A 21,332-nucleotide genomic window follows, 5' to 3' on the forward strand; every position below is an offset into this window, starting at 1 on the left:
TTTAATGAAGATAAATTCTTAATTTCTTGCCTATGCTTATATGAGACTGTAACACTGAGGGATTTTAAATTGTCGATCAGTTAGCTTCCTCAATTGGACATTGTTTACTTTACCAAATAATCCATTCAAATATTTATTTAAAAACAAGCATTCCAATATTCAATTTGCATTTCAATTTACTAGTCTGCTGCCTTTCTCCAAAATAGAAGTATTGCCAAAAAATGTTGTCAGTAATGTGCTATCTGCATATGATAGATGCAGATACTGAAGTATTTTAATGTAAATACAAACAAAATATTTTCATGAATTACTGTGTGCTTCTTGCTTTACTTTTTGCAAAGGTTGTAGCCTTGGGATGCTAGCCAGACTTTGAACTGTAAAAGAGAGCATGAAGAATGCAGGATGTTTTTAGAATACACTGAACTGTGAGCAGATGGCTTCATTAAATTCTTTTTAGGCAAGGAAAGCAGTTGCTGCTTTTGGAACAAAATTGGCTGGAACAACTGGTTGTATATTGCCATCCTAAGTGTGTGGCAGGTAGAATATTTGTACAACTCTGTGTAAAACAATTTGTCCATTACCTTCAAAATATTGATGCGGGAGAGTGGTGCCTCTGTTCTGTGCAATCATAGTTATGAATTAGAACAAAAAACTGAATGCATCAGTAAACTTTCTGTGCATGTTTCTCTGCTAGTTTATTTTTTGCTTCTTGACACCAGAATTCTGTTCTTTGCCACAAAATCCTTTGTTATGCTCTTTTTTTGCTTCCTTTCTGGAGAGCACAGTGGAAAACTACATTGATAAGTAAATGTAACAAAATGGAGTTATAAATGGCTTTTGAAGGAAGGATACCTGAAAGATAATATTCTTCTTTTAGAATATAAAAAACTTTTGGCAGAAATATATTGAGAGCATGGTTGCTCAGGGTTTCAGCATTCTTGTGTTGATCAAAGTTTTGTGTGTGCAGTGTGAGCAAATTTTTGCTTTGCTTGAACCTAAGCTTCCATTAGGTATTTGATGCTCAATTTTCTCCCAATCCTTCTAGCTCCAGTGGTAAAAAAGAACTTCTGAAGTTTGGGTCAAGGCAAATACTCTCAAGTCACAATATCTGAATATCCTCCTACAAGCAGAAAGTCTGTTGAGCTTCAAAGATAGCTTTAAGGAGGAGACTTGGAAGGGCTGTTAGGTCCTTTCAGAGTTGAGTGTTTCTTTTAATATGTTGTCTTTACAATTAAATGTGAAGGCAATAAATGTGGTATCTGGGAAGACAATGTCCTGCTATAATGCTAACTTTAGTGGTATTGATTGCAGCATATCCATTTTTTTTTCCTGTGAAATGCCTCTTTATTACAAATTAGATATTAGCTTGTTTTAAGTAGTAGTGGAGGAGGACTGGTGCATCTCCTGCTGGTAGGTCCAAACTTGCGTGTTAAGGCTTGTCTGTTGCCATAAGGTTCATTCTGGGGAATATAAAACAAGGGCTCTAAACAAGCTTCTTTGTTGGTTTCAGCTCTGTTAAAATGCCTCTAGCAGATAATCTGGGACAGTAGTGTTTGGATTAATTTGTTGTTTATGATTGAGTCAGGGGAATGCCTTAATTTATCAAGGTATTTGTGTATTGGTTTGTTTCACCATACTGAACCAAATAATTCAGCGTAGTAGTTGTGTGGAAGTTTGGTGCAAATGTTTACATGTATTTGCGTAATAGATCAAGACCATAATTTTCAGCCAGGTTGCTTTTTTAAGGCTGAATTTGTAACGTACACATGCATTCTGGAAACTGCCTGAGCCAGACATCATATTGCTGGAGGAAATTTTGTGCTTAATTAGAATCAATACATTCTACCATGAGAGTAGAAAATGACCTTGAATTTGGGAGGATGAATGTGGCATGTTACTGGCCTTGTTTGAAGTTTCTCCCTGTATTATTTGCACCCTGGATCCTCCTGTTAAGCTTTGTATGTCTGTGATACTTTATTTTTAAATGCTATCTTTTATCTTTGTGTTGTCCAGAACTGAATGTGGTACTAAGAGAGCTGGACAGTCCACTATTGTGATAGAAGTATCTGAGTAGATCCACTGTAAATGCAATTCTGGCTGTAGCTATCTCATTCCTGCCTCTGTCCATAAGACAAAGCTTTTGGACTTATCCTGGTACATGTTTATGAAAACTGTCATGGCTGTAAGTGGAGCAGTTTACCCCATCTGATAGTGTATCTGGTATTTGCAAGATCGGCAGCATTTTCCTTACATCTTTTCTCCTCTTTGCCTCTTTGTTGCTGACAGGTGTAGCACTGCTTCATAAGGTTGTGGGGGACCCTAGTGGGCAGGTGTTTTAGATTCTAGATTGCACCCATTTTCACCTTTCATTTCAACAAGAATTAAATGTTTTATAGCCACAGTTCTGGTACATCACTGAGTGTTAGCAATATGTGCTATGAAAAGTAGTCTTGTTAAACACCAGGCCTTGCACATCCTCTGGACAGGAACTCGGTCCTATATTTGTGTCTGTCATTCTTTATTGATGTTTTGCAAACAAAGACTGCTAAGCCATTTGGACATCTGGGCTGAATCACATTTAACCAGCTTATGTGAGCAAATGTTTCTAGCCATTCACGTAGTGAAATGTGAGCAGCAAAGCCTAGGATGTTCTGCACAGAGACGAATGGCTTAATGTGGTTATGATTTAACTAAATTCATGCAGCTTGTTCTAACCATGGCCTTTTCCTCATAAAGGCAGAAATTATTGCCACTTTGCAGTCTAGGTTTAATCTTTTGACCCATGGAAATTCTCTGCTTATGCTCTTGTTCTGTTTAGGTTCTGTCAACCACGGATCCTTTATAAGCAGATGCAAAGGAGAGGGTGTCTGCAGACGTTTTGCAGATCAGATGCCTCTTGTGTCTGGTCAGCCTTGGTTTGAACCAAATAATACACAACATCTGAAAATAATATTTTCTGGTTTGGTAGTGTTTTTCTCTGCTGGTGGAGTAGATTTTCAGCTTCCTTGAAACTGGAGGTATAATAATGATCCATATTTTAAGATAAAATGTCTGTTAAAACTGGAATGCAAATAATTCTTAGTTGGAGTCTACTTTGTTTCCATATTTTCCTAATACGCAGCAGAGGAAAATGGTGTTCCCATATTCATTTCTGCAGCTTTTATCTGGTTGTCAGTGCTGTAGCTCATAGGTGCGAACAGTTTCACACTATGAGCTGCTGCAGAAAGAGGCCCAGGAGCAGGGTGGGAGGAAGGCCAGTACTCCAAGGACACAGCCCTAAGTTGTGGCTTCAAGTTATGCTTAATTGAGTAACTGCAGTTGCCTCTTCCCTGTCGTTTTGCTCCCTTCCCTAACTAACTTCTTGTGCTGCTGGTGCTGCTTCTCTTGAGTGAGATCTATATGATGATGGGACTGTAGAGTGTCCTGGTTAAAAATTTATTCTTTGTTTTATTCCCCTGAGATAGGTTTCTTCTGAACAGCTGTCTGATTTTTAAATTTGATTTTTATTTTTACTTTTTATCACCACTGTACTATATGGCATGTTACTTGCCCAAACAAGCTGTGCCTGTTTCTGTGCTTGTATTGTTCCCTTTAGTGCTTAATGCAAATCCTGCTAATCGGTGGTTGTTTCTGTTTCAGGTACAAAAAAATGAGTCATTGTTACACCAGCATCCACTGTTGATGGGCAGCATCCAGTGTGTAGATTAAGAGTCTGAATGCTGTGTACACCCTGGCCTGACTATTGTATTGTTTGCAGAGTGGACTAGTAATTTGACTTTCAGGACTGTAGACTTGCCTTATCCTCCCTCTGCTGGTGATCAGCCTTCTGCAGTCTCATGGATATATTTATCACTGACAGGCTGGTAAAGGTGACATGTCATATTTTCTAATCCAATAAAGTTTAATCTTTTGGACTACGAACAATTGACATTATTAAAATGGGATTTGACAATATTTTATATTCTCTAAGCATTTTTATTTGCTATTTTATGTTTAAATCTGGCAAGCTAGCAGCAGAACAACCCGATGTTCCTCCATAGCTTTGCTGATATGAAGACCTCTTCCTTTGAGAAACAGTTTTTTACAGTTTTTGTTAAGTCTTCCAGTGTGCTGCAGTAACACACTGAAGTGTTTGCTTTATCTGCTTTAATAGATCACTTTAAAGTCTTGTAATCTTATTTGTCTCAATTTCAAGATGGGAGGGCAAGGATTGGAGGACTACAGACTTTTACTGGATGAACATTTCACCTGAAAAATACCATGCAGCTCTAGGTTGTTTAGTCTCAGTGAAGCAATCCAAATGATGGCACATTTTTTCCTTGAAATCATGCATCTCTGCTGTTGATACCCCAAGAACAGACCACGTGCTTTGCTGTCTGAGAGAGTGCATCTTGCTGCTTGTTGGTCTGAAAATTTATAAAACAAAACTGTGAAATAGGATCCCCCATAGCAATAGGAGAGAGAAGTCCACCTCACCCATGCCTCTTCTGGCAGCATGGAAGGGAGCAGAGGGTCTGGCATGGGGTCTTAGCTTGCACTTGCACCTCTTGCTTATCAGCAGCTCATGGAGAGGGGTTTGTTTAGGGCACAGGATACAGCTACTAGAAGACCAGATAGAATGCTCCTGAGAGAGCAGGCACTTTTTCAAACCTGTCTGCATTCATATTCATGAGATTGTCTGGCTGATGGGTGTTTTCTAAGCTTGTGTGTAAGTACTGAAAGTGTGGTTGTGTTGCCCCTGTGGCTGGCATGGGTCGCTCCGTGCAGTTGGAAGAGTCCTGTGGTGGCAAAGGAGTGGCTGCTAGAATGAGGTAGCTCTGGTGGGTGTTGGTAGCTTTGAGGGAGTGTGGTGAGTGGCTGGGAGATCCTCACAGAGGAGCACGAAAAGTGATGGGAGGTGCTCACAAGCAAGCTATGCTGCCAACTCCTCAGACTGTTAAAGGGACAGATAAATAATGTTTATTAAACTTGTTTTCCCCCGAAGCCTTATGAAGTGGCTTAGTAGGACAGAACTATTTGGTGAGTAACATAAGCATTAAGATGTGTAAGCTGAAAGTACTGCAAACTTTCACTGAACTGCTGGAATCGTAACTTTTACAAGCCACACGAAAATCCTCACTAGGCAGGCTTCTCACCTTCTTTCTTTCGGCGTTGCTGAAGTGTTCAGGTCTTTCTGATTAGTAAAATTTTGCTTTTTTTGAGCTGTTGTTCAAGTGGCCTACCAAGAAGAGGCTTGCAGTGAGTCCATTATAACATTTCAGTAGGCTTCCTGAGCCAGGCTTTCACCAGCAGCCTCTGTGTGCCACAGGAGCTGGTGGAGCGCTCTGCTCAGTAGCGGTTTTCCCAGGCGTGGTCACCTTCTGTTTTTGCAGTTACCGTGTCCTTTGGAGGTGAAGCAGTTGATCCCAGGTTCTCGCACTCTTTCTCAGTCATGGAACTGGCAGCTACGCTATCGTGTATCAGAGAAGCTTGAGCATAATCCATGTCTCTGAGAGATGGAAAATGTACCAGAGCACTGGAGAGAAGATAGATGCCATTGACAAGTTCTGAGCCTTGGATGAAAAAAGACTTAGCACTCATGGACTGGTCTGAGCAATTGCTAATCAGGAGCTCATCTTCCTGCTAAAGGGTGATGTCATTTAACATCACATAAGGTGACACAGCATGACAAATGTTTTGCTTGCAGTCTTGAGGGAGGGGTCAGCTGTTGAAATTGCATCACCGTTTTCTGTCACTTAAAGGTTGGATATGCCACCAGCCTTTCAGAGCATGTTAGAATTCAAAAAACTTTAACTTATTCAGATACTTTTGAAGTGCCATGGCTCAAAAGAGCTAATGATAAAGTGCATAATGCCAATTATGTTAGAAAGATAGAGAAGCTGTTTGAGCATAGATACTCTGGTAGCTATATTTTTTCTGCAGAGTGACTACTAGTTTTAGATTTTCTCAGAGGACAATCAGGGAATTTTTGTAATCAATAAGGAGCAGCTTATGCTGTGCCTCGAGGTGTGCAGTTGGCTGACCTTGCTGGTGAGCAACTCAGACTGTTGCATGCAAACTGTAGAGCAGTTTCTCATGTGTCACTGAACAACAATCTGTTGTTAAAGACAGTGTTTTGCCAAGCAGAAATATGTTTGCAGCCTCTAAGAATAAGGAAGCTTAAATGAAGCTTGCTAGCAAACAGTCCAGCAGGAGACAGGATTCTTAGCAACAAAAATAATGAGATCTGTCATTCTGTCTTAAATTGTAGGGGAACGATAGCAAATCAGCTAATAAGCATAGATGTTAATCTGGAGTACTGATTTCTGTTTGTAGTGTGTATACTCTTGGTTACCTTGGATGACTTCTAATAGATCTGCAAAAGCTACTTAAGAAAAGCAAGCTGATTGTTAGTAGATTTAAATTCTTGTTGCAGTTCTACACATCCTATAGGAAACTTGAAGATTAGTGGGTTTCAGTTAAAAAATTCTGGATTCAAAGAAGGCTAGATAATAATTTGCTGGGAAGAAAACCGTATAGAAGTTGCTCTACAAATAAATAACATTATCTAGCTGGGTTCACATTTTAATAACGGGACATTGTTTAGGATTTTTTTGGGGGGGTTAAAGTCTTGCAATAGTTTAAAGCTAATATTCCAATTAGAGAAAATTGGAGAAAATGTCAAGGGAGAGTGAGAAGGAAAACAGTGCTTTAGTAAGAATCATTCATTTGGTGACTGTATTAAGTCTGCTTTTATCAAACAAAAATAAAAACCAAAACAAACCACCAGACTTTTAGCAAATGAGCTGCACAGCAATTGAAACTGAAATTTAGAAAATTAATACATCCACAAAGAACATTTACCTTTAAAGTTTAATTAATTTGAATTAATGTAGAAGGATGATACTTGTTTTGCTTTGTAGCAAGGGCCCATTTATTTTATAGGCTGTATGGGGGCTTTTGTTAGTTTCTTGCTGTATTAATCATGCTTTAGAAGAGAAGGGTATTTTGTGGTGTAGAATGACGCTTGGAATATATACAATGAAGGTGTCATCTCGGGTCCTGTCTCTACTTGTTCTGGATTGTGCACCGAGGAAAGGGGATATAGCAGCCTTAAGGATGTTCTTTGCATGTTTTCTGGTTATGTCTTACCAGTGTCTGACGACCTCAAAAAGTTATAAAGGGATACAGGGAAGCAGCTAATGGCTTGAACACCTCTGCAGAGTCTGGTTCACAGTAACATTGCCACTGAATTCTCTGACATATCTCTCTTGTTTGGGATTAAGTTTTGCATTTGGCTCAGCTTAACCTAATTTTTCAACTCTGACATTTGAAACGTGAAAGCTGTAAGTGTTCTGGGGTGGGAATCTCTGGTTTGAGATAAGACATGAATGGTGGTTGCTGTGGCATTTGGAGGTCAGCGTTGCCAAGGAAAGCTTTGTTTCTCTGTTGAGCCCTAAACCTTGTAGAAAGCACATAAATCTCATCTTGCCTCTAATGCCTTTGTGTAATTTTCCAGTTTGGCTTTTCTGTAATATTAAAACCCTTCAAATTTAACTTTCAACGGCCAGAAACTTGTGGTAATTATCTGTTTTGTCAACACAGTTTGAGGGAGAACCTCCGTGGTGTGCATGTTTCCTATCTTTCCTGTTAAAATATCTATAATGATAGTGCAAACAAGGTTTTCAAAGTTAATCATCGAGTGTTATGACTCTCTGCAGCATTTAATTTGGCGCATAAGAAAAAGCTCATTTTAGGCTTTGGATGAGTTAAAATTCCAGTAATGCTCATGAGAATGTTCTGTGAGCAAAGCTTCTATTAATCCTGTTCCTGACATGCTCACACATAATTTGATGTGAAATCTGAAGCACTTGTACTGAAAGATCTGCACCTGTGTTTTTGGATGTACAGAAAGCAGTAATATGGGCACAAACTGATACTCATTAACTGGGTGAAGGTCAAAATGACCTTTGCATTATTAATATCAGCACAAGGGTTGTATTGAGGCAGGAACAGTTATGATCAATGCTGTATAACCCCATAGAATAGATGTAACAGCACATGATTAATCACTGCATTTGTGGAAGATATCCCAAAGTCAAAGGGTTTTGGTTTTTTTTTCCAAAACTCCTGAGTCAGTCATTGCTGAGTTGTTGCTGACTGAGTTCTGCTTATGTTTAACAAGTTCTGTTCTGTGCAAACATTTTCGTATTTGCTGGTATATAATTTCTTTGTATATCTTACAGAAGAGTGCAGACTCCCTGGCTGTACATAGTTTAAAAATAATCTATGGATGACTTGTAAAATCCATGTCTGTGCTGTCTGTGGAAAGCACTAGCAGAGTATTTCAGAAGTATGTTTGTTACTTTTCAGCATAAAATATTGAGATGCTTGATGTAGCATTTTTAACACAATAAAAAAGGATAATTCCTTTCTGATCTAGCTGAATTTTAAACACAGAAAAATCCCAAACATTTTAAAATGCTTGCCACTGAAGCTGTTTGCTTTAGCTATAATCTGTTAAAGTGGGATGATGATTTCTTAAATTTCAAGGCTATTTTACTGTATTTCTTGCTTGGTAAGAAAACATGAGTTGCATTTTGCTGTTGGAGATAATCTCTTGTGAAGATTTCAGCTATCTAAAATGACCCTTGCAGTTTATGGTGAATTATGAATTTTGATCCTGGACCTGGCATGTCCTGTTCTGAGTGAGGTTGGCTGGGACATACAGTTATGCCATGGGATGTGATCTTTGCCAGTCCTTAAGGACAGTGGAATTTCTTGAATATGCAAGCAAATGTAATGGTAATACACTCTGTGGCAAGGGTTTAAGCTGATGAGAAGGAATTGTAGTTGCTTATCACTGGCAGAATAAAGTAAGTTGTTTTCGTAATGATGTTGCAGCAGAAGAACAGTGTTTATTCTTGGGGAAGTGGTGTTACCCTTGGGTGGACTTCTGTGTCTTTTCAACATCTTTTTCAGCAGGTAGTCCGCAGGAAGCTCCGTACCTAGAGGGTGCTATATAGCATCAGAGGGGAGAGCTGTATTATGTCTGTCACGGGCCTAGTCATATACAGCCCCCAGGCCTTCAGGGTTTTCTTTTATGGACCAGGGTTTTTCATATCTTCCTCATTTTTTCTTATTTCAGCCCTGAAGGAGGAGTCCAAGGAGGACTTGGAGTGAGTCTAATTTTAACTTGCCACTCCCTTTTTTTTCCCCCCTGCCCAAGGAAGGTGCAGACTTGCGTCTCCCATAGTGTTGCACTTATATTTCAGTCTGCCATAAGCTAGCATGGCTGCTGAAAGGGACACTATATGTGGATTTAAACTCCCTTGATCCAGCACCTCCACAAAGCAGGTTTTTAGCCTGTGGAAGCCGATCAGTTGACCTCCCTGATCAGCTGCACACTGCTGTAGGTCTGGACGGGGAGTTGTGGATGGAGACCAGAGGACACACAAGTGGCCAGAGGCAGGATGGCTTAAGTAAGCAGGCTGAACACCTTGCAGCTGTAAGGAAGAAGAGCAGTTATCTTGCTTGTTTTTCCCAGCCCCAGGAAATAATTGTTTTAAGCCATTCACCCTCGCACATTGCTAAATTTATGATGAGTGTCTTAAAACTCGGATGTTCATGTAATTAATCAACTGGTGTGTAGGACCTATAGAATCTAAATGTGCTGTTTTAATGAGAGTGAATTATCTCATCTTGCAAGTGAATTACTGCAGGAGAAAGAGGAAAATGCTACTTGGTGGTAGACCAGATGTGAAGGCTAAGAATGTCAGACTCTACTTGTATTAGTGCAGTGAAACTTGAAAAATTGCATTGCTTTATGCTGTTGCTGTGATATATGAAAACAGAGCTTCACATTTGTTATCTGAAAGTCAGATATCAAAGAATGGGTATGGAAAGTAAAAATAAGATATTTCTGTTACTTTCATTAATGCAAGATAAGCAGACCTGAGGGAAATTACCAGTTTTATAGTATGTTGTTTTTGTTAATTCTTTATTCTGTATCAGGTTTTCAGTGGATATAAGTGTAGAAGCCAAGACTGCATTTGCTTTGAGAAGATTCCCTATGTGACTTTATTGCATGAGTAGGTGACAGGAAAAAAGGAATTGAAGTTCTGAGTTAGTTTTAATATCCCCATCTTCTGTCATACAGAAACCTGAGTGGTGAAACTTGCTGCTGAAAAAGCAGCTTACCAAACAAACATCACATGCATAGAGGCACTGGCTTCAGCTTGGAGCTTTGGAAAGAGAATTGACAGCATTTGATGGTGACTCTTCATCTAACTGCCATAGAAATACAGTTAATTGAGAAAAAAAGCGTTTTGAGAGAGTGCTTTACTTTACACCTCCAATATGTGTAATGCCAGATGAAGGAAAAATTGCACAGCTTTTACTGTTCCGGCAGCATGATTCATGTCAAATACAAAACTGGATTTGTGTGGTTGGTGGTAGAAGCAGCTCTGTGCAGGGACAGATAAAGCACCCGGGAGTGGTGATGCTTCTATAACCTCACTGCATCCAAAACTGAGAACTCAAACTTATTATCACAAACCTCTTTGGCATTTTGTTGTTGCAGTTCTTCATCCCAAATGTAACTGGAAATGCGGTACAGGTAGATTCAAGAATGTATGAATTTCTTGTGGTCCATTCTAGTTGTCTTGCTATATTGAATGGGCATGTTTTTGTCATGCTATGAAGTGTTGTCCTGACCAGTTCTTGTGACATTCTCATTATAATTTGTGCAATTGAACATCAGAGGAAGATAGTTTCAAAGTGGCATGTGTGATAAAGCAGGTGTAATGCATGATAGCAAGATAAAGATACTCAGAACTACAAGAGATTTTACCTGTTTATAAGTCAGAGATGTCCTTGCATAACTGGTAATGCTTGAGGAAATCCCTTTTTATAGCTTCTTAGGGTTTTTTTGGACACAAACAGTTTAGTTTTGATTTTACAAAAAATGGATGCATTCCACCTGTGAATTTTAAATGGGATTTTTTTAATAGTAGGTACTGCTGCAAGGTTCAATTTCTGATTTTTATATAGCCAAAGACAATTAAGTTTTGTTTTCATTACTTCTCCACTGTTTTGAATAACTTGGTTCAAACTCAATACTTCAGCAACCTTGTGCATCTCCCTCAGGGAGGCTGTGCTAGGTCTTACGCAACCAGGGAGCTGACTCTGGCTGCTTGAACTGAAGTTGCCTCTTTCTCCCAGCACAGAAGCTTTTTCTCAGGACGGACAGGTAACCTCTTCCAAGGCTTCTCTTTAAGGTGCAAAATGTTTTGCTTTGCAGTTGAAGAAGTATTGGTTTGTATTTTAATCTGCTGCAGTGAAAATTGCTCCTCTTCTTCCTTCTGTTGTACTTAATGCCAAGTAAGTTTAGGGAATTAAGAAAAAAAAAAAAAAAGGAAGGCAGTATTTTGAATGTGCTTTTAAAGCTAGTTTAAGGCTGGTTTTGTATACTGTCCCTGAGCAGTGCATGTTGTTGACAGTGTGTAGGAATATGTGCGGCCTAAGAAGTTGAGTGTTCTCAGTGGGCACACTGGCCTAGAGATGTTTTGGTGCTGAAAACTCCTGCTTTGTGGAAAATGTAGTTGTTGTATTTGCCTCCTCTGAGAGTCAAGAAACTTCAGAATCTTCAACCTGCCAGTAACTGTCATATTTTGTTTAAAAACTGCCTTGAAAACCTGAAAAACTAGAATCTGATACTGAACAACTGGGTTTTTCTGCCCTATCAAGATAGTAAAATTACTCAGTTCTAAAGGATGTGAAAGATTCTTCATGTCTTTTCCTTGTGGTTTTTTTTTTGTGTGTGGGTTTTTTTAAATTTATTTATTTTAAATTTTTTTTCCTGGGAGGGAGTTGTATACTTCTCAAGGGAAGAGAGAAAAATACCAAGACAGCATTGAAAAACACTAAATATGAAACACTGTAAAATCTAGGTGTTTTCTAATCTATGTTTAGATAACTCATAAACGTATTCAGACTATCACCTGTTAACACTGCTAATACAGTTTATGTAAACAATTCAGAACAGTAAACCCAGAAATACTGTAGTATTGCATAGTTGAAAAGGAACAAAAGTTCTCTGAAAGTGACAAAATTTATTTGCTTATTTGAGCTATGCTCTTAAGAAAGTAGGTGGTATAATACAATATGTTAATCTTGGTTTTAGCTTTCCTGGGTTGGCATGTTGTCAGAATGAATATGGAAATAGGTAACTTCCCTTATTTAATATTTTAAGATGCTTCCCCATAATTGGCAGCTGATAGTCGTTTGGGTAAGACACCTTGATAGTTCTTTGGGTGTTTTTGTGGGTCTTTGGTGGCTTTTTAACTATTGATTTTTCTTTAGGGACCTTAAAGACCATAAAGAGCAATATTGACAAATGCAGACAGAATTCAGACTTTTGTTTTCCGTTACTTTTCACTGAAAAGCAAGAGTAAGATTTAGAGGCTTGTCTGCTGTTTCTTCTTGCTCAGGTTTTTTAACCAGCAAATAATTTCCAGGATTGCTCCTTTTCTGATAGGAGATTACATGGATTACATGGGATTTTATGATAAGAGGGGTAGTAATTGTCTCCTTTATATTGATATTGTTGAAGTAGAAAAAATGCTGATTGTGTTGATTGATAATGTTTAGGAAATGTAGGTGGGTGTTGATAGGCCAGTAAGTGGGTTTGTGAAATTAAGATTTTTTTTATGAAAAGAAAATGTTGCAGGAAAGGGGGGGAAATGGGCTTTTCTCTCTAAGTATTGTAGCATATTTGTTACTTAATTTTTCACCCCCAGTGTCTTGCCCAGTACAATCACCAGCCCCATCCAGAGTGGGTGGTGCAGTGTCAGAAGCAATTACTTCAGTGTTTCAGATCAATTATTTAAATATAGTGATGGTAATATGCACTGTTCTTGAAGTTTGTAGTCTACCTTACCTTTTCATGTAATTCAAAACTCTAAAACCATACATAGCATTAACAGGAAAGTTCTTAGTCAGAGACACTCTCTGTGCAGTCTTACTCATAGCTGTATGTTGGCTTTATTGTGGCTTCCACATAGGCTTTTAAAATAGTTTCTTAAGAAGAACAGTATGTGTAGGTTGTGGCTGATGTGAAATAGAGGTAGCAAATATAGCTCTAGTTGTGATTATCAAGATTATCTGGAAATGGTATTTTTGTAAAGTCGGTGTATAGTGCTGTAGCAATAAAAATGTTCCCAAACTTAAAATTTGCCCCTATAGGCTCCCAAAGAGACTTCCAAATAAAGAAAATTTGTTTATAAGCTAGTTTTTTTAAATTTCCTTTCTTCTCCACTTCATTTAGAATCACACGGACCTGGTTACAGCAGGATATGGATATGCTTGAATAGAAAATGAAAGAAATGCTCCTGATCTAGATGGTAATTGGTGTGCAGAAGGAAAAGTAGTACACGATAGTTGTTCTTTGGATTTTTATTTTTTTTTTAAATGTAAGTAGGATGTGACAGCCAGAAGTACTGTGTAATACATTAATGTAGTTTGGAATCTGACAAATTATAAGGCCTTCAAATAAATAAAGTGTATGCAAACACACATATATGAAGGATTGTGGATCTTTTATGAAAAATTTTGTTAAGGTGACTATCCCTTTATTCTATATAATGTATTCTGGGCTGTCTTTCATTTATAATCCAGTAGGTGTTTTCTTTAATCTTTGAAGACTTAGTCACAGTTGTCAAAATAATGAGCTATTTATGGTGTAATTTTTCTCCCCAAGTTTAAGTAATCACTGCCAGAAGAAACATTTCAGAGGTTTTTTTTTCCCCTTAAGTTTAGACTTAAGTACTGTTAAAACCTGACAGGGCATAAGGTTTTTTCAGGATCTTCTGCAGTACCTGCTGTAAAGGATCACCTGTTAGGTTTGGGTCAAACAAGAGCACCTGAAGGATGTCTGCCAGCCTGCAATGCTCACGTGGATGTTTAATTTCATGCTCAAGTCCTAGTTGGATTAAAGGGCTTAATTATGTCATAGCTTCTGGCAAGCTGGGAGTAATTTCTTGTGTGTAGCATGGCTATAGGTGGTGTCTTGACAAGCAGGCAGTGGCAGTGTGACCAAAGGAGCAGAATGAGCCCCTGCTTGCGAACCACCCTGCACCTTAGCCCAGCCACCCTCACAGCCAGCCCCATGCCTGTGGGCTTCTCTGCTGGAAATGCTGATGGTTACTGGTCCCTTCCCAAGGACCACACTGAGGAGGACAGGCTGCTCTTAGGAGCAGAGTTCCTGAGCTGAGGTGCCGGAGCTTGGAAGTCCTGGCAGCTCATCTGCCTCTTACCATCCTCCGTGGGGAGGTGGCCTTACCTCTAGCCATCAGTCCCCAATGATCATAGTTCAGAAAACTGGAGCTATTTGAAAACCTCCATGTCAGGCTGTTTAAAATAAGCCAGGAAAGTATACAGGTCAGCTGATCTGCTGCTAGGCTTTTCAGAGGAGTTTCACACCCACTGTAGCTGTTCATTTAGATGTAAGTGCTTTGTAGCAGTGAAAGTGCTTGTACAAGCTATAGGCTGCTGGAAGCTCTTTCTCAAGAGAGGAAGAAGAGAATTTTCCTTTTCCCTTAAGGGTACCTGAAGCTAAAATAGATTATTATAGTTTGCTGTGGGAGCCTAAGCTGTAAGTAGGCGTACTTGGATCTGAAAACTCCAGTAGCAATAGTGGCTATGTTGATTGATAGTCTCTTGTGGCAACCAGGATGTTTTTGTATTTTAACTATTCACTTCAGTACTGAGTAGCTAAAGCCATAGCGATGATCTGGTGTAAGTTGGTTTGTGGAGAGCTTCATTACTGATCAGATGATAAACAGATTACTTGCTTGCTCTAGTGTGTTTTCAACAGAACGAAAGGTGGATGGATTTTTTTTTCCATCAGAAGTAAGTCAATTACATTCTGTTGCTGTTTGTGAAAAGTAGCCAGTTGGTAACATAGATGGGTGTAATGGATTTTTGTGGGGTAGCTTGTTCAAAAACGATTGTAGGGAAAATCAGACTACCTTGCCTTCTTTATATAGGCTAAAAGATGCTGAAAATACTGTTTTGTAAGCAAAAATGTGCTTGATGTAGCTGTTTGATGCCTTTTACTACACTGGTAACCACAAAACGTGCACTGTTGAAGATCTCTGGAAAAGACCTTGTAGAGGCTCTGCCTTAGACAGACCTGCAGTGTTGAGCTGGTTCTTGTAATATTCTCTAGCCTGCTTCTTTTAAGGCTTCTGTCTTTTGAGTTGTTATGATCTTCTGGGACAAGAATGAAGCCTTCCGAAGTGCAATGGAGATTTTTTTTGTCAGGTGCATCATCATAGCACTTTCATCTTTGGGAACCCCTTTACTATTGGCTGGCGTGCAATCTACTTCAGCCCATCAGTGACTTGCATTTAAAAAACACTATCCCTTCACATGGCTCAGCCTTCTAAAAGTGCTTTGATGAGCATTAGGAAATACATATGCTAAATAGAATCTGATGTAACAGTGTTATGAGTCTGCGTCTTGGAAGTATGTTACATAGAAGAGTCTTGGGATAAATGCGTTTTTGTGCCCAGTTGTGCCCACTCTTGTCCTGTGATTACAGCAAAATAAACATAAGCATGCTGCGTTTCACTGTCAATATCCAGAGCCTCTTTCCTAGGTTTGTGCATAATACAGTTGTTTAATAATGCAGGAAGTGTTGGAACTGCATTATGTGCATTTTTTAAAGGTAGTTGTTTGTGAGGCTGGGTGGTGTCTAACCTCTCTCTGGTAAAAATCCATACCAGCACATGAGGGGTCCCAGACTCTTACAGTATCAGTAATTGCTACTGCAGTGCAAGTGCTGAATAATTTTGTGCTGGGTAGGTTTGAGCCAGCTTGGGATAGGAGAAACAAATTGCGTTTTAAAAGGCCTGATGTGTCTGCTTTTTATCAGGTCTGCTTTAATATTTTTTTTGTGTTAAGTGCAACGTCAGGATCTTGGCTCACTGGATGCAAATGCAGCAGTTCTGGTTTTTGTCAGGAATGCCCTGCCCTGGAAATCTGGAAAATAAAAGCCAAACTTTTGGAGGAGGATTTATTATAATTCCCATATCAGAACTTGCCTTTCAGGATTATGCGGTACTGATGTCAAAGCCTGTTTCTTCCTCTTTTCAGAAAGGACGTTTTCCTGACGGCTTCCCAGCTCTGGAGTGTGCAGAAGGCTCCAAAGGGTGGCAGGTACGTGCATTGAAACCAGAAGTACATCCCCACAGCAGTGGGAGGCTGTGTTAGATTTGTGGTGATTCTCTTACAGGTGTCCTTGTTAGCAAAACAAATAAATGTACTTCAAGAATACTGAGGACTTGGTGCTTACTGAGAAATGTAAATCAGGATTGGATTATTAGTTGAATTTATTACATTCTTTTGCTTCAAGACCAGAATATTCAGGAAACGTACCAGGAAAGGACTTCTTTCACTCAGGAACATACTATTTACCTGGTCTTTAGTTACCACTAAAAGGTCATGCTCAGGGCTGCACCTTCCCTATGTTACATGGTTTATGTGTATGAAGGGGTACTGGGCTTGTTTTTGTAAATGTTTGACTCTGAAAGTGTTGCTGGACACCTAGGATAGTTTTTATTTTAAAGCACACATACCTGTTAATTTAGACGTGCAGGTGCTTTCATGTGTGCCATTAGTTGCCAAGAGGCATCTTCACATAACTTCAAATGACTCATTCAGTCCTATGAGCCCAAGAAAATATGAGAAAGAAACTGAGCAATATTTTTGATTGTGACAGTATGTTCAACTAGTAGGAGAAGATAAACTGCGGGAACTTTCTTGCTTGGTTTTAACTGCAGCACTGTCACTGTCACGACCCAGGTTTAATATCTGGGAGTACTCAGGCAGAAAAGAGTCTTTAGAACATGCCCCTCTTGAATTCTGTATTTGGCATAACTCAGCATCAATGTTAGCTCTTTCCTATTGCTCTTTGAAATTGAATCCTATTCCTAGACATCTGCCCACAATCTTAAAAATAAGGATTTTAATGTCTTGTCATTATTTTTTTCATAATACTTTATCTTTGTGTAATCTTTGCCCACAAAAAAAAGAACATAGTAGTAAAAGAACAGGAATGTGAATTTAAAAAAGTAACAGATCTATAGCAGTATCCTTCTGAAGATAAATTCTCTTTTTCAAGCACAAACAGTAGTTTCCCAAGGGCTTCTAGATGACATATTTATCATGCAGAAACAGAAAATACTGATTTCTGGCCTAAAACTGGGAATGTGTTCTTCAGCTTTTATGTTTTAGCACAAGTGCACATCCTCCAGCAGGCTTTGTGGTAGAGATAAAGACCACGCCAAATTGTCTTAGGAGTCTCAATCTAATTTGTAATCATCTAGCAACTACAAAGTATTTTGGTTGCAGTTCAAAATGCAAATAATCCTGTGCTCTATATGTATGTTAATGATAAAGGGCTACTGGTTTGCTAGTTTGAGACTGTACCTTACTTCAGGAGAAAAGGAATCCATATGTATTTTATAATAAAAAGATTGTAAATAATGATGTTTTTCATGAGATTGTATAAAAATGGAACTGTGCTTGAGGTTTTTAAAAGGGTGACAACTAAAACAAAGGATATAACTACCCTGTCTTTACTGGTCTGAAATTCACAAACTGTATAAATAAAACTCGGTATTTTGTATGCTTCTCATTGTGCAATTTTGATTACTTAAAATACAAATGCTGCTAACTTTTCAGTTTTGGAAACAAAACTGAAAAATAAGAAAACAGGTTTAAGCAAAATCTCATTGTTGGGTTTCTTTGGTTTGTTTTTCAAATATGGAGCCTTAGAATCTGTTCTAAAATAGGCATCAATAAATATTAAAGCAGGCTTGTATTCTGTTAAAGCTTCAGAAGAAAGTTATTTAGGGAGAACTTGGAATTTATGCCTTCTGACAGCTGAGTCCTTTAACCCACCCTTTTCTGCTGGCGGAAGCAATTCACTCATAAATTTGCTTGTCTCCACATAATTGAGCTTCATGTCCCTCATCATAGTAAGTTACAAGTTACTCCTTGCAAGTTTTGGAAATGTTTTTTGGTTTTTTTGTCGTTTGAGTGTTTTTTGGTTGGTTTTTGTTGTTGTTGTTTTTTTTTTTTATTTTATTTTTTCGTGATCTAAAAATATTGGGGTAGAGTGCCTGGCAAAACTGCCATGGTTGTTTTAAACTCCTGACAGTGGGAAGGAAAGGGTGTCTTGCAGTTAGTTGTTCCTTAGTGTGAGGTCCTTATTTTGCTGTCCCTGGACAATGAGTGATGTGCAGTGATTTTACAGAGAGGTAGGGAATTATGTATTTTAAAGGGTCTTCCTTTAAGGAAGGTGGTCATTTGTCTGGCAGCCTCACTGAGGGGCTGGCATCACCTGTGGTTATGGACCTGTGCATTGCTTGTGTTGGGGAAGAAAAGTGGGTGATGGCATGAATAAGTACAGAGTAGATGAGGGATTGCAAGGAAAGATAACCCCTATGAAGGAGATAAACTGCAATACAAAAAGGGAGGAAAATTATAGAGGCATTTAGTATGGCTGGGGAATCAAGAAGAGAGTGATGGAATTAGGCCAGAATGGCCAGCATGTCTTTGGCTTTCTTCAGGGGAGAGGCTGGATCCTCTGTGATGGTAATGATCATTTCATGGGAATCACAAGAGTCCCAGCTATGATGTTGACTTTTTCTGGTGTGTTAATAAATTCCCCTGGTTTTAACCTTCATATACAAAATAAAACTAGATCCACTTAACAGTTTATGTAATACTGAGCCAAATTGAGAAGTTGTGCAATGCAACCAAATGTTTATCAGAAGAAAAAATATTTCAAAACAAGTGTTGCAAAATTGACCATTTCCTAGCTTTGAAATTCCAGAATCTGGCTAACATATGTGGTATTTGCTCATATGAGATACATACTTGGGTCCAGCTGTACCATGCTGACTGGGGAAGAAGACACTTGCCTCTGGGTTGCACTAATTAAAAAAAACGTGGGTACTGGCAAGGGTTGTGAAATTGACATCTCTGAAAGATTAAATTTTGTGTTCACAAGAACTTCTTTGTGTGTACTTAGCCTCTGTGCCCTTGAGGATTAGAAGGATGGCAGTCTCCTTCCCATGGTTAGTTTTCCAGCTTTTCACACTGCATGACTAGGATTTTGCATTTTTGCAGAAGGTGGACTGCAGCACTCTTCTTTGATGCCTAGTGACACAGGTGTGAGAGACAGATGGATTCTGATCTTTGTAACAGTATATGCCATTGCAACCCCTTGGTGTCAAAACTTGGGCTAGTATTCCTTACTAGCAGTTATGCAGCCTGAAATTTTTCTAACAGCTTTGAATTTCCTTTGAGAGAGCAGGTTGTTTTTACCTATTTCTCTTTCTGTGCAGTACAATTTTACATGTGAAGGGGAATGTTCACAGCTTTGAGCTTCCAGCTGTGCTCTCCTGAGCTGATAAGAGCTGTGCTGGTTGCTTCTACAGTTGCCCTGGTTTTAGTCATCATAAATACAGGCATCACAGAAATCTCATTTTGCTCCATTTCATCATTACACATTACATCATGGATGTAGAATTATCATCAGAGTCCCTAAATTAAGGATTTAATGATTATTTACCTCAAAAAAAATTTAAGTTTTACAGAAAAGCAGACCTGTGGTCATTTTAGTCAGAATTTAGTTATGTAACCAAATATTTCAGGTTGCTTTCTCCTTTCCTTCAGTGGTGCTTGTTTCCAAGCAAATTGTGGCTTATTTTTTTGGGAGTAATGCTCAAAGTATTAGGACACCTAACTTTTTAGAAATTCAGAGCACTCAGATCTAATCAAAACTAGCGAACATTGATGGAACTGAGTTAATCTGGAAATGAGGCCATTGTCTGGACCTTTTATATATATATATATTTTTTTTTTTTTACTTCTTCTACCCCTTGTGTTATGTAAAAAGAGGTTCATATTAGATTATTAATAATCTCTCAGTGGATGTCCGTGAAGGACTTAGTCCAGATAATTTTCAGCACAGGGAAGGGAAGGGGAGAGTAACTAAATTGAAGGCTAAATTGAAGGACAAGGTTCTGAGTTCATTTTAATCTCTGTTTAAAGTTATAGAAATTAGAACAAAGTGGATCTTGCACAATTGGGCATGTAATGCTCACTGTAGTCATTTTGCAAAATGCAAAATTTTACCCTAGATCAAGTAATGAACAACAAGTCTTATTAATGTGAAAAAGGACCTTTCTTCCAATCCTGTACAATATGGATGAAGTCAAATTTCCATTTTATTTAGTCAAAGCAATTCTCAGTCCATACAGCAAAGCAGGCACTGAAGGATCCAGCAAGACCCTTTGTTTCCTTCAAAAGATAATGTAATTTGTTTCGAGCTTCATTGTTATTTTGCACTTACTGAGGTAGGCAAACTAGACTAGGAATGTAATGTGACGATAGGAAAACTCAGGATTTTCATTTACTAGGGTTTATGTTTGCTAATCCTATTTGAAAGTCCAACAAATCTACAGGACTTCAGAAGTCTCCTCTGGAGTTATCTCTGCTGTATGGTATTATACATATGTATCGTGTATGTATAGTATTGTTAGCTTTAAGGTGTCTTGGCTGTATCTTTAAAAAATAAATTTAAAATAAAATTTTAAAAAAATTAAAAAATAAAACCAGGGAATTGATTTTTATATGCAGTCTTTTCAGTAACAAAAGGTAACATTAAGAGAAAGATTAGCTGTATTCAAACTGCTATTTTCCTCCTTACATTTCTCTTAAAGTAGCTAAACTGCCTGTAACTTAATAATTGATCTCTTTTTAAACACCTACCTGTAAAGTTGTTTGTTTGCCTCAGAATATGTCATGCCTTGTAATTCAGATGAGTGGGCACTTGTTAGTGTATTGGTGAGCAAAACCTGCAATTGCTTGTATGTGATGATAAACAGGAAGGATGAAAGGTACACCAAAAAACCTAACTTAAGCAAGCTTAACTGAAAACGTAATTAAACCCCAAAATAATTTATATGATCTGCTACAAACAGTTGGATCTGTGCTTACCAAGACCAAAAACACCAGAAAAAAAATACAGTTACAGGTTCAGCTTGAGCAAGTTAGTCTTGTATGGATTTTTTTCTTAGTAGATAAGATGTTTATAGAAATAAATGAGATTCCTAAATCTTTCAGTCTTGCCTGTGATCATTTAGTAAAGGAGTTATAAACACTTAGAATGTAGTTGCCTGTCTTGTACTCTGCCACCTTACTTAAGATCCACTAGCTGTGCTAATTAGAGATTGCTTGCCTTTTCCTGCTTAAACCCAGGTCCTCCCAGAGGAATC

At 38.5% G+C, this 21,332-nt stretch overlaps 1 protein-coding gene across 8 annotated transcripts in view; it reads left to right on the top strand.

Annotated features, from left to right (window-relative positions):
* The window catches only part of SEMA4D (semaphorin 4D), a 95,133-nt gene that overhangs the window by 36,935 nt on the left and 36,866 nt on the right, over positions 1-21,332 (top strand). For all 8 annotated transcript variants that reach the window (XR_013341614.1, XR_002465461.2, XM_021530413.2 and 5 more), the window contains one exon: positions 16,138-16,200. The gene's annotated coding sequence lies outside the window, so the exon portion shown is untranslated. The remainder of the gene's footprint in view (positions 1-16,137; positions 16,201-21,332) is intronic.

The sequence above is a fragment of the Lonchura striata genome, chromosome Z (assembly GCF_046129695.1).
Source record: "Lonchura striata isolate bLonStr1 chromosome Z, bLonStr1.mat, whole genome shotgun sequence".
In the NCBI taxonomy this organism is placed as follows: domain Eukaryota; kingdom Metazoa; phylum Chordata; class Aves; order Passeriformes; family Estrildidae; genus Lonchura; species Lonchura striata.